The following is a 13,131-nucleotide window of genomic DNA, read 5'->3' as shown; positions in this document are numbered from 1 at the left end:
AAATAAATAGGACACACATGTATAAGTACCGAATAGATTCTCTGGTGTGAGAAACTGAAAGTGTAAATAAGGACTAAAATGTATACTAGGTAATGTGAAATAGGAAGAAAAGGGGCAAAGGGGAAGGAAGTGGGAGGGCTAGGGGAAAGGATAGAAGGGAATGGGATTAATATGAGAAAATGGAAAAATAGGAACAAAATCTTTGTAAATAGGGAGGAATGGAGGGGTTGAAGGGAGGGCTGGGCAAGGGTGAAAAATAAGAACCAATAGAGATTATGTAAAAGTGAAAATTTCCAATGATTAATGTCATCATTATATTGTATACCTAAAATGTACCAAATGATTAGAATGAATAATCGATAATGCAAAATAGGAAGAAAAGGTCCAAAGGGGTAGGGGTAGTGGGAAGGGCAGGGGAAAGGAAAGAAGGGAAAGGAAAACTGATGAGAAATGGAAAAAATGGAAATAAAGGTTTTGTAAATACGGAAGGGTGGAGGGGGTGAAGGGAGGGCTAGGAATGGGGAAAAAATAAGATACAAGATGCATTATGTAAAGGTACAATTCCCAATGAGAAATGTAATTGTGTTGTATACCTAAAATGTACCAATAAAAGAATTTAACAAAAAAAGAAAATATTTGCTAGCTTGAATGTTAATTTATATCATAGGGTTTGTCACAAATTTTTTTCCTCTGTTTTCTATTTTTCTGAAATAAATAAAGCAGAAAAATGTTCAAGAAAACCAATTTGAGTAATACCATATTTTCAGAAACTAGATTGAGGATTAGCTAAGTCTTTGTTTTCAGCACAGTTTCCCACATAATTGGTCAATTGTAAAAAGAACTCTTTAGATCAGGTCAATTTATCCTGTTACTTGTGGACACATTCTGCAGCTCATTCATCCTGGTAGGCATATTTAAGAGAGAATGTTAGCTAAAATAGAATTTTTAGTTAGGATCTTTTCCATGGCCATTGATGTCTGGATATACTCTCCCTGGAAGTTCCTTTCACCAAAATCATTTCTACTTTCTCTTACAGTGGAGATCTGAATTAGAACATTGTTCCAGTAAATTCAAACCTGGCTAAGAGAAACTAATGATTTAGGAAGAATTCTTCCTTTGTCTTAGCTACTTTACCTTCTTATACTTATCAAGGTTCCATTAGCAATGTACTTTTATGCAAAGTAATAGAGTACATACCTATCCTATGACTGATACATTAAGATTCTTCCCTGAGACTCACCCTCCCATTTTCCAACTTAATTTCTAAGTACAAAGATCTATCATTAACCAGCAACAGCTGTCACTTTAGATCCCCTAGTAGAGGATAATGAAGAACAGATCTATCCATTAAATGAACACCTGGCTAGTAGAATATATTAGAAATCCTAATTGTACTGTTTTCTGTCCTATTGTTAAACTTGACCACTGGAAGGGTGTGTACTGCCAGTAGCCACAGTATCTTCCTATTTTTAAAAAGACTCACTTTCTTCAAAACAAGCCCTGCCCCACACAAAGGTACATGACTTGGTGACAGAACCAGGAGTGTATTTTCACTCACCCCATCAGCTGAATACCCTGGTGCATTATTAAGTCTGAATAATCATCCAGAATATCCATGGTTTATGTGCTAAGACCCTACTTTAGTCCCAGGAGGAAATCTTTCACTAAAGTATGCTTCAATTCTAAACCTGTACTGAGTAGAACAATGTTTCCCAGCTATTTGGATTTCATGGACCAGTTAAATTCCAAAACAATCAAAAAGTCTTAAGGGAACTGGATTGTCAATTTTTATTTGAAAAACAAAACAGGGCTTACAGCATGCAATTTACTAAGCATAATAATTTTATTTTTAAAATGGCCAATACGTATTCTGGATAAAAAGCTGCATCAGTGCACAGGCCATGGCAGACCAAGCTTCACTGCCTGTGCCCGTCACTGTCTCCTCTGTCCTGCTCATCCACCAGCCACACTGGCTCTGCCTCCAGCCCACCCAGCTGCTTCTGCTGCCCTTCTCATCTGCTTGATGTTAAGGGTCTTTCCAGTCTCTGACTAGAGAGTCACAGAAGGACTCTCAACAAATGTAAGAACTGTTACTATTTCCATGAATTATACAAGAGTATAAATGGTTATATATCAGTCAGTTTAATAATTATCACATCTGCTAGAAGGAACTTTATGAGAAAAATATAATTACATAGTTTTGTTCCTGGCAGCTAACACAGGAGAGGTCTACATAATGAGTAAATTATTTGTTGAATGGATTAAACCAACATCCCTTATATAATGTTTGCTATGAGAAATCTGAGTTTTGAACCTCAAGAACTTATTCCCTTCTTTTGAATATTAAAGATTAGACAAGTTGTTTTATTTCTGGCCCCATTCAAACTTAGATACAGGTTTATATTCCGTCATAGCAACTGTATTGAATTTTCTGGTTTGGAGTATTTATTGTTTCCTCTTTCATGTTTTTAAAATCATTTCTACCCTTTATGATAAGCTATTCAAAGCTCTTTCAAATTCCTTTTTTTGAGAGAGAGAGAGATAAAGGGTGCAAGTAAATAAATAAAAGCCTAATAATTCAATAGCTCACCTGTTCCTGAAATAAAATGCTGACATTTCAAATGTTCCATATTGTAAGGGTTAGATGGTTAAATACATTCCTTTTCTGCTACATCAGATTACTCAAACACCAACCACATCCAAACCACACAAATAGATCAGACTTGTAAATGGAGATAATTTTAAGGGACAGGTAGATATTTGAAATCAAGAGAAAGGAAAATGCAAGGCATAGCATTCTAGTTTTAAAACAAACCACCTTAAGAAAATCACTGCACATATATCTACTTATACTTATTATATACCCTTTTAAAATACTGAAAAAATCCAACTACCAACCGAGGTACCTTCCAAAGATTTTGGCAATGCATGAAGATATCTTCCTATGAGGTTTATGTAGATTTGCTCTTAACATTCTCAGCGGACCAGATTAGCTCTCTCTAGTTTGGTAAATAATACTTAAAACTGGGCCAAATGTCAATTAAGGTTCAAATTCTGCACTATTTTCTAATAAAGAGGATTTAACACAAAGTATATAGAACTAATGATCCCTCATTGGCTTGATTATGCATATAAAACATGCATCACCTGAAGTGTCTGGTAGAGCTTTATCACCTCAAGAAACATCCAGAAGGAAAAGTTCCCATCATAAAATAAATCATCTTAATTTATCTAATGACTCATATACTAAAACATATTAGAATCCTCCAAGTGCAAGGACTTTTGGAGTTCTAGCCAGCCACATCCTCTCACTTTCATGAAGAGGAAGCTAGAGGACTTGGTGTGGGCCACACAGAGGATGAATAGCAGTAAGGACTGAGCCCTTCCTCTGTGCCTGCACCCTGTGCCAGAACGTTCACCAGCAGGGAGAATCAGCTGAAGAAGAGCTAAGTGGCAAAGTTAGTAGCTCTGAGCAAGAAAATGCCATGGTCCCTGGGCATGTGCTTAAGCTACCACAGACTGTTACTTGATGATACGTGAAGGGAGGCAGTATTTTTCTGTCATATCCATGTTTTCTCCCATTGCTGATGTCCTTGTCTCCAAAGCCTTGTCTCCAAAGTGTACAGAGCACACTTGATCAGTATGCACAACACTTGTGAAACACCCAGGGCTTAGTTCTGCACTCAAGTCTCTTCTGAGGGCAGGGAATGCATCCCTGGCACACATTTGATGAGCTACCTTGAATTTAATCTAATTCCACAGAGTGAGAGCCTCTGATCAAAAGCTTAATATGAGTACAAAAGGACCATTTTCAATCTGTCAGGGAGAAGAAAGGCACTTGCTCTTCTGAATAGCTGAAAGGAAGTTTTGGCACAGAGCCTGGCATCTTGCTTGGTAGGCACAGCAACTTTTGTATTCAGATTAGCAGGAGGGAAAATCCCAACTGAAATTGGCAGGCTCCTTTTTTGATGGAGACACCTGAACCTTGTTGTCCATATTAGCAAATGTTTTAGCAGAAGGAAGGTAATAGCAGAGACTCTAGAATCAGGCCTGGTTTTGACTTTCAGTTCCAAATTTTACTAGATAATAATACCATAATCTGTAATTTGTTAAAATGGAGGCTCAGGGTGGTGGTGGACACAAGTAATTGCTTTAATCCTCACCACAACCTGATAAAGCAAATGCCTAGATCTACCACAAGTATACAAGTATCTGTTCACATTCTGTCACCCTCTCCTTACCTTCTGCTGCCTTCTCAACATGTCTTCTGACAGGAGGAATTTACAGAATACACGGAAAAAAGAGCAGCAGGTATTCAGTGACTACTAATCCAGTTAATCCAACCTTGTTCTGACCTTCTTTCATTCCTGGTCTCCCTCCCCTCCATTTAATGCACAGTCTTGTTTGAGGCACCACAAAACTACATGCACTAACATTTTCCAAGAAATATATGATTCAGATTCAAGAAAAAGGTGCTTTCCTATAATATCAGAGTTTGTATTTCTAGTCTTGTGTCAGACTTGCATTTCTAAACACTACCCAGGTGTTAGTACTCCTGAAGACTACTGGGACCCCATACTCCCTAGTAACAAGCACAGTATCATTGTTTTGCTATGCAATCTAGTCTCTCCAGACCGTCTCAGTTTTGGTAAGGCTCTATTTCTCCCCAATTTAAAAACTTTAGTATAGGGCCGGGGATTTAGCTCAGTGGTTCCGGAGCCTGCCTTACAAGCGCAAGGTCCCACGTTCAATCCCCAGTACCAAAAAAAAAAAAAAAAAAAACTTTGGTATGAAACTTCTGACAACTGTTCACTCCTCGAGGCTGTTCAACTGGTGTCTCCTTCATTCTCACCATCACTACCCTAACTGTTGGGAACTGTAATTCAAGCTCACAACCCCCATTCAACCATCTCACTAGATTAACAGGTTTTCTTCTTTACCTCTGAAAATATACTCTTAGTTCAGGTTCCCAGGAAGCTGAGCCAAACATGGGGATTATGAAGCAATTGAGTCACTGAGAATAAATGTTCAAGAGAAAACTGTCAGGAAATGAAGAAGTAGTACACAGAAAGAAAAGCCTAGCAAAGATGGGCTTGGTTGAAATCTGGTGTCCACTAATCGTGCAGAGAGCACCAGAGCCTGAGTGGTATCACAGCCTTGTCCATTCTTGCACTAAGGGCCTTTCTGTATCTTTACCTTAATCAGTCATTGGCCATTAGTCACCCCCACATGGGATGGCCATAGCTTCCCAGGAATCTCAGAGCAAGTGCAAGTCTTCAGAAAAGAGTGCATTCATGAGCCCTTAGCAGCCAGTACTCACAGGAACTTGGGTTTGGGTGCATCTTTCAGAAAAGGGGTCTAAGAAAGACATAAGCAAGGGTGATTTCTCATACTGACACCTGCCCATTGTCATACCTAGTGGTATACAGGGTGTCACCAGGAAATAGTAACAACCATAGGCATTTTAAAATAAAGAAACAGTTAATTACAATTACATAAAATAGAACTTTAAAAAAATCAGAAAATTTCAGCCACATGAGTGATGGCTGAAAAGCAATAGGAGTGAATGAGACCGCATCCAGAGACCAGCAATAACTAACAGGAAGCTACCACAACCCATAGGACTGGAGAGACAATGGAAGAAGGTGGTGTAAACAACTTAGGGCTACCTTTAGGGTGCTAGAACCACTGAAGGGTTGGGAAGAAACAACTTCTGCCAAGACACCTCAGGAAGTAAGGATGGGGAGAAGAACCTGGCTTCTCCCCTCCCCTCAAGACCTCCAGATTTCTGCCTATGACTCCAATTGGCCAGAACTCTACAGCAACCAGAGGGAAAAAGGAATCTGGAACATGTGACTCCTACAATGCACAGCAGAGTAGGAAAAGAGAGAACAAACAAGGGCCAATTGGCAAATACACAACCACTATGTTACATCTGCACACTTCTGTTCATACTGAATTATATTTACTAAACAGCTGGGTTGCATCCATTTTTCACTGCTATTATATAGAATAAACTAGTTTGGGAATATGCATATCTCTTTAGATTAAAATAGTAAGTAATCAAATTTATGCCACATCCCACTTAATACAATCAAGTTTATATGTACCATGTGTTGTTTCTCTGGCTCAGTTCCTAGTTCTTCAACTGTGCAAAATACTGACCTTGAAAGCTACATTCCTCCTGACCCCCATTCCCAGCCCCAAATTAGAACTAGGCAAAGGGATAAGAAAAGGTTGGAGGATTTTGAAGACAGCACTAGAAGTTGAATTCAATTTATTCATAATTTTGGCACAGGTTGACTTGATAGGACACTTCCTTCCTTTGAATTTCCATTGTCTCCCTCATATATCTGACTAAATATTTAAGTTAGCCATCATTTTAAATGTTTTACCAAGAAATAACAATTAACAATAGGTCTAAACTCAGTTGGCACATTTACATGTGTCTTTATTAAATGTCAGTTTGCATCAGAACTTGGGATGACTCCAGAGACAATTTACACAAAGGTCATACCAAGGGGCTTAAAGTGATATAGGCTTATTAGGAAACAGAAAAAGACAACTCCCCCGGGTGTTGTTCTCTGCTGCTTGAAAATCACACAACTGGGAAAGAAAACATCAATCACAGGTTTGCTATGAGTGGAAATTATTTTCAAAGTATATACATGCTACATGCAGACAACAACCCTTTGTTTTCATTTAGTAAAGTGAAGATAACCAATAGAATTATGAAGTGTTCTCATCTCTATATTACTTTAAAAGAACCTGCAAGGTCATAAGATACAACCCTCTACCAAATCTCTAGTACATTTTCATAGATTGTAAAAGCTTATCTAAGTAGTAGTATTTTTGTGGAGGTGTATTAACACACAACTACCTAAACTTCATTTGTGCTAAAAGTGATGACTGAATATACCTCTTCAATGCTGCTTTTAAAAAGTAACTGTTCTCAAGAAGGAATTTACATACTTGAGCAAATGACATTGAGTCAAATATAATAGTAAGCACTTACATCTTCCCCAAACTCAAATTTAAAATGGTCTCTTGAGCTTTCAAATCAGTCTTGAGATGCACTAGAAGGGCATTCAAGTTCTATATCTTCTGAGATGAGAAATCAAATCTATAATCATAACAAACAAGCAAATTCATTCTCCCTGCAAATACGAATGTAAGATACAGTTCATTTTCAGTGATTAACAACTTTTGAGAATCAGAATTCAGATCATACTATAAAACTTTCTCTCGATAGTCCAAATGAATTACTCTGACTTGCCAAGAAATTTCAAAAAAAAAAATTAACTAAGCCAGCTGATTTTTCTGAACAAGAAGGGAATAATGTGTCATTAACTTCAACAGAATATGATTGATGAAAATAACACAAGTATATTAACTCAGTTTTGATGAATTTTGCATTCTTCAGGTATTTTCCCCCTGGAAGCAATTTGTAAATGTGTAACTGCTTTTTATTCATGTAAGATTCATTTTTCCTATAAATAAATACCAAAATTGGGGAAAAGTACGTTATTAAGTTAGCCTAGAATTTCTCTGTAAAAATATTTTTTCTCTGGTCTAGGGAAAGATAAGTGTAGGAATACAAATTTGGGGAGTTGAGAGGGTAAAGAAGGAGACCATCAAAAGACACAGGAATCAAGCTCAATGAATTTTTATTGGCCAAAGCTGGAAAGTTTAAGGAGCAAAATAAATTATAATATCAGATTAAAAACCGAAGAATTTTTTAATAATCCATGTGTGAATACTGTTATAGTTTGTGTTTAGATATGTCCTCCCCCCACAAAGCCTCATGTAGATGAAGTGGGGCTTTATTTTTGAGAGGTGGCTGAATCTAGAGTGTATGATTCTGGGATTAAGGGCATGTGATTACTAAACCACTACAAGTGAGTGACTGATTTGGTACCACCCTAATCCTGGTAGTCTGGATGGCATGAAAGGGGCATAAAGATGTTAAGGTCCCTTGTTGTTCTGCTACTGTGTGGGTGCCATGAACTGGTTCTCCTCTGCTATGCCTTTTTGCCATGTGCCACTCTGCCTTGGAGCCAGCCAATTATGAACTGAAACTTCTATGAACTGTAAGCTAAATAAACCTGTCCTCCTTTAACTTTGGCTGTTAGGTATTTTGTCTCAGCACAAGGGAAAAGTAACTAAGACACATACTGACATAAATGAATGCTTAAATAACTGTTCTTTATCAAATAATTCCAAAGAATACATATAGATTCCAACCCTTCCAGCAGGTGGAGCTCCGTTCCTCTCCCCTTGAATGTAAACTACAGTAAGTCACTAGCTTCTAATGGATAGCATACAGGAAAAAAAAGTAATTTGCAATGGAAAAACCTAGCCAACATCAATTTAATTAAGTGGTCAAGGTTAACATTACTTTTCACTAAGTACCACTCTATATATGACGAGAAGGGCACTATATGTAGTATTCTCCCACAAAACACACAACCTCGTTCTAATCATAAGAAAAATAAGTTTAGACCACAGTGGGCCTACAAACTACCTGACAATTGCACCTCAAATCTGCCAAGGTCACAAAAAACAAGGAAAGATTAAGAAACTTATATTTTGGAGAAGATAGAACTGCTCAATGTTATTGTAGTATTCTGGGTTGGTTCCTGGAACACAGAATAGGAATTACTGGAAAAACTGGTGAAGTGAAATAAAATTTGTAGTGTAGTAAATATGTAGTATTGTACCATTGATAATTTAACAGTTGAAACATGTATAAGATGTTAACCTAGGGAAGCCTGACAAAAATTAACCAGAAATAGTTGTTGCAGAATTCCATAGCTTTAAAATTGTTCCAAATTTAAAATTTTTACTCAGACTAGAATAAAATTTTTTAAACACAACATATACAAACAAGTACAATGTAGTAAAAACATTCCTTTAAGAAAAATTAAAGGATTGGCAAGATAGCTAGATAGAAGCAAGCACTCACCTGCTCCTCCACAAAGAACCAAAGCAACAGTTATTTAGTTGTACACCGAGGTCAGCAATCCTGGAGAACATTAAAATTCAATAAGAAAAAGAAAAAGCATATAAAATTCAGAGAACTGGGAGAGCAGCATAGGAAGAGAAAATATCCCAGTGCTTGCCCTCCTGGCTCCACATTTAAGAGAGAGGGAGTCTCCATTCTTTGGGAACAAAGGTGAGAGTGAGTCCCAGAAATCTGTGGGTGAAGACACTGGCAACCCTACATCAATTTCACAACCTTTATGGACTTTCACCTAATATATAAGAAACCAGAAATACATTCAGAAGTCTAGTTTTGGAAAATGAATTCAATTTCAGAGACAACCCAGAGTTCTGTAGCCAGAGCCACCTTGAAAGAGGGACCTATTGTGTGAATCTGGACTACTCTAGAAATTGTAAGTGCCACAAGAAATGGCTCATGGAGGGCCAATGACCTGGGCAGTGAAAAAATTTACTAAGACAAGAGTAAGGAAAGAGATGTGTTATACACCACCAGAGTGAACAGTGGACAGGTTCCCAGAGAGAAGGTCACCAGGAACAGGAGCAGTGCTATTTTTAAAGGGAAAAGAGAGTAGCTTGGACCCAAGGACATGATTCTGGTATAAAGCCAAATGGAGGTCAAAGGCTTTACTTAACATTCCACGTTTTCCTTCTGACATATCAACAAAGTCAATTCTTTGACATATAGATGAAGGTTTCTTTGTCAGTAGCTCATTCTATCAGAGCCACATTAGTTTACACTCATAATATGTTTACACTCAAGACAGTTCTATGATTTTGGCAGAGTCCTTTATGATAGTTACCATTAGGTACTTACTAGGACCCCTGTGATGGGTCCCATTCTCCTGCTCGGTGCTACAACACAAAGTGAGAAGAAAGACACAGAGACAGAGTTAAAGATAAACAAGGAGCCAGGATGGCCAGTGCTAAGCAGCAAAGACCCTAGCCAGCCAAAGCCATTGATATTTATTGGGGACATCATAATTAGGTCAGAATAAAGGTGCTACATGTAGTTGCTGGGGATAAGTTGTCAATGCAGGCAAGGCTTGTAAAGGAAGAGACAAAGCATTCTTGAATTAGGAACAGAACAGACAAAATATAGGTTGAAGTTAGCAAATTACCTTGTCCTTCTTCTAGTTAAGGTTTTAATTTGGGAACAGAATTTGGATGCAAGTCACTCTGACCTTGGCTGTGTGCTATCTCCTACTAAGCCCCATAGATTCATGGGTCATTTCTCTGGTCTTTGTCATGGTTGTTGGAGGGGATGAGGGGGTTGATTATTGGCCTACATGCCATCCATGATGCCCCTAAGAGTCACATAAGCTTCGGTCTGACTCACTTCTTAAAACAAGCCAATTGTGGGTTAACTCTTTAGAGCCTGCTTTGGGCATAATCAATATGGCATTCCTCCACAGTACTTATTCCTAAGGTCCCTTTCTACAAACCCTCTGGGGCTCCTTTATCTTTCAGTAGACTTGATGCAAGTGACTTCCATCATGACTTTTATAATTCATGTTTTTTGTATTTTCCCCTTGTCCTTATGAGAGTTTTTCTGAAAGCCTTCCTGATCAGTTGTTTTTGCTATTTTTATTGTCCCTCCTTTTTAGGATGCTGTTAAAGTTGATGGTCTTATCTGGTCCCATGTTGGAGGGGAAATGATTGCCAATTCAATGTTATATCCCTTTTTATCCACATTTGAGCAGTGAAGAGGTTTAAAAGTAGTAGTTTTAGGTTATGCTTACCAATAGTCCATTTTAAGTTTAATTTGTTTTGTAAGTGATGGCTAATGTTTTAAAACACTGGATCAGATCCCTTTGTTAGGAGCTGTACTTTCACAGAGTTTTAAGAGACAACAGTTATAAAGTTTTGGGGGTGTTTTTGTTTTTGTTTTTTTCAGTACCAGGGATCGGACTCTGGACCTTGCGCTCACAAGGCTGGCGGCGGAACGACTGAGCTAAATCCCTGGCTACAGTTATAAAGTTTTAAAAGGAAATATAAAAACAAAACCAACCAGAGCAAAACAAATTTAGTACAATAGTTTTGAACCAAGAAACAATTTTCTACCAGTTTTTACCAACAATAATCAAAGAGTAAAGTGTCTTTGGTACTTGTTAAGAGTCTTTTCCATGAATCTGATCGTAAATGTTTCAGAGAAGAATCAGACCTGTAGATAATGAAACATTTAAAGTAACCTTGAACAGTAAATTATCTTTACTGCAGCTGAAAGTAGGAAGACCAAGTTACCCTTTAATTATAGTTTAAGAATAATAGTTTAAGAATGTCCAAAGGTTCCTCAAAAGCTATGAATAGAATTATTGTATGATCCAGCTATTCCACTCCTAGTTGTATAGCAGAAGGGAATGAAATCAGCCTATGAAGAGGTACCTGCACTTACTTTTTTATTCATTCATAAGTCCAAAGATGACAAAGTAAGTCATATACACCCCCTTGACACAAATGTACAATGTAAAGCATAAAAAGCCCACAAATACAGTAAGTCCCCAGCTGTACTATACTAATGTATGCTATGTACTGTACAGTAAGCACACAGCAGCACAACTGTAGCAATGACAGACACGTGACCTACTTCCGTGACTTGTGCATCTATGTTCATAATTCGAGGTCCATTTGTATCTGAAAGTTCGCAACTTGAATGTTTGTAAATCAGGGACTTAATGTATTATCAGCAACACTCTGGCAATGGATTTGAAAACAATTTTCTAAGAATCTCTCTTGGGAAATTCAAACAAAGGTAGCATAAACATCACAATTAGAAAGCTCAGAGTCCTACAATTCAGTAAAAAAAAAATTGGATAGTACTCTGAAGGCTTCCTACACATATGCACATACAGACACAGAAGGAGAGAGAAAAAGCAGAGAACAAGCAGGCTCAGATGGTTCTCTAGGCAAATTCTACTAAACTTCAAGGACAGTGTCCTCGTGGTATTAAAACCAAACTAAAATAGTATGTAGGTAAAAAATAACCAACCTATTTAAAACAGGAAAATAGATACAAAAATCTACACAACATGTTATAAACTAAATGTAATGGTAAATAGATAGTATACCATGATTGTTCAAATCAAGTCCTCCTAGATGGTGACATCAAGATGGAGTGAGATGTGAAACAAATTGTAGTGAAAGTCCTATAAAGGAAAGAAACAGAAGCAAGCAGAACTTTCCAACATTGTCAAATGAGAAAGGGAGGGAAGAAATGAAGTAAAATGAACCTCAGACTGCAATAAATTTGAGCAAGATCATTGGGGAGTCCTTAAACAAAGTCACCCATTAGAGGAGTCACATGTTGCTCGGGAATGAGTCCCTCATTAGCACTGCTACTGTGCTCTAATGCTGACTGAATCAATAAGCAACTGAGCATCTGCTGAGCTTAGTCATGGCCATGACACAGAGGTGGTGGTGAATCCAGAGGGTAGCCATTGGGATTGTCAATCACCAACACTCTGCAGCAGATGTGGGCCCCACACTCTCATGGTTGTCATAGTAACCAAATTGGGCTTTTCCAGTAATATAAAAAATATTTAGTATTAGATGTGTTGGACCCAAATCTCATGGGCTTCTTCAGATCTCTCTGGCTGAAACGCTTCACACACCTTACAGTGACTGTTAGGAGCAGATTAGTCATTTGCCTCCAGAATGCCAGGCTTTCCTTTTGGCCACTTCAGAGATGAGCCAACCAGCCACATATCTAGAGTGTCTGGCTCCTCCTGATACTTCTGAATTGAAGGAAGCACTATTATGCAGGGCATGGGAGTTGGCACCCTGAGCTGTCATCAAAGGGACCAGATAATGAAATTTGGATATATGGAACAATTTACCTTCTGTGTGGTAAGTGTCAATCAATCAGTAGATGAAACTCCTCTCTCCCTCCAGTAGATTCCTTTGAGACATAGTTTTCCTTCTATTCTTTAGAAACATCTTTAATGCTGGGTAAATGAAACTACCAAGAGCATTTCCTTGTTTATTTTTGACTAATCATGACATAGTAGCCAGCATAATAATCTTAAAAGTTCCCATCTTTCCTTGCCTCATTTCTATTTCCTTTCTTTCTCACTGCCCTGGGTTTTTCACCTTCCCTCTATCCATAGAAAGAATCAGTATTTTAATCTTTGC

General features: G+C 37.9%; 1 protein-coding gene across 7 annotated transcripts in view; it reads right to left on the bottom strand.

Moving 5' to 3' along the window:
* Hhla2 (HHLA2 member of B7 family) overlaps nucleotides 1-13,131 on the bottom strand; it is a 186,382-nt gene that overhangs the window by 89,286 nt on the left and 83,965 nt on the right. The window contains exon 2 of one of the 7 annotated variants that reach the window (XM_087214870.1): nucleotides 7,016-7,123. The exons of the other annotated variants lie outside the window; for them this stretch is intronic. The gene's annotated coding sequence lies outside the window, so the exon portion shown is untranslated. The remainder of the gene's footprint in view (nucleotides 1-7,015; nucleotides 7,124-13,131) is intronic. 7 annotated transcript variants of the gene reach the window in all.

This window comes from Heterocephalus glaber, unplaced genomic scaffold (assembly GCF_053883595.1).
Source record: "Heterocephalus glaber isolate CG9 unplaced genomic scaffold, H.glaber_assembly_v1.0 deba00000122, whole genome shotgun sequence".
NCBI lineage: Eukaryota > Metazoa > Chordata > Mammalia > Rodentia > Bathyergidae > Heterocephalus > Heterocephalus glaber.
This window is presented reverse-complemented; position numbering and strand designations above follow the sequence as displayed.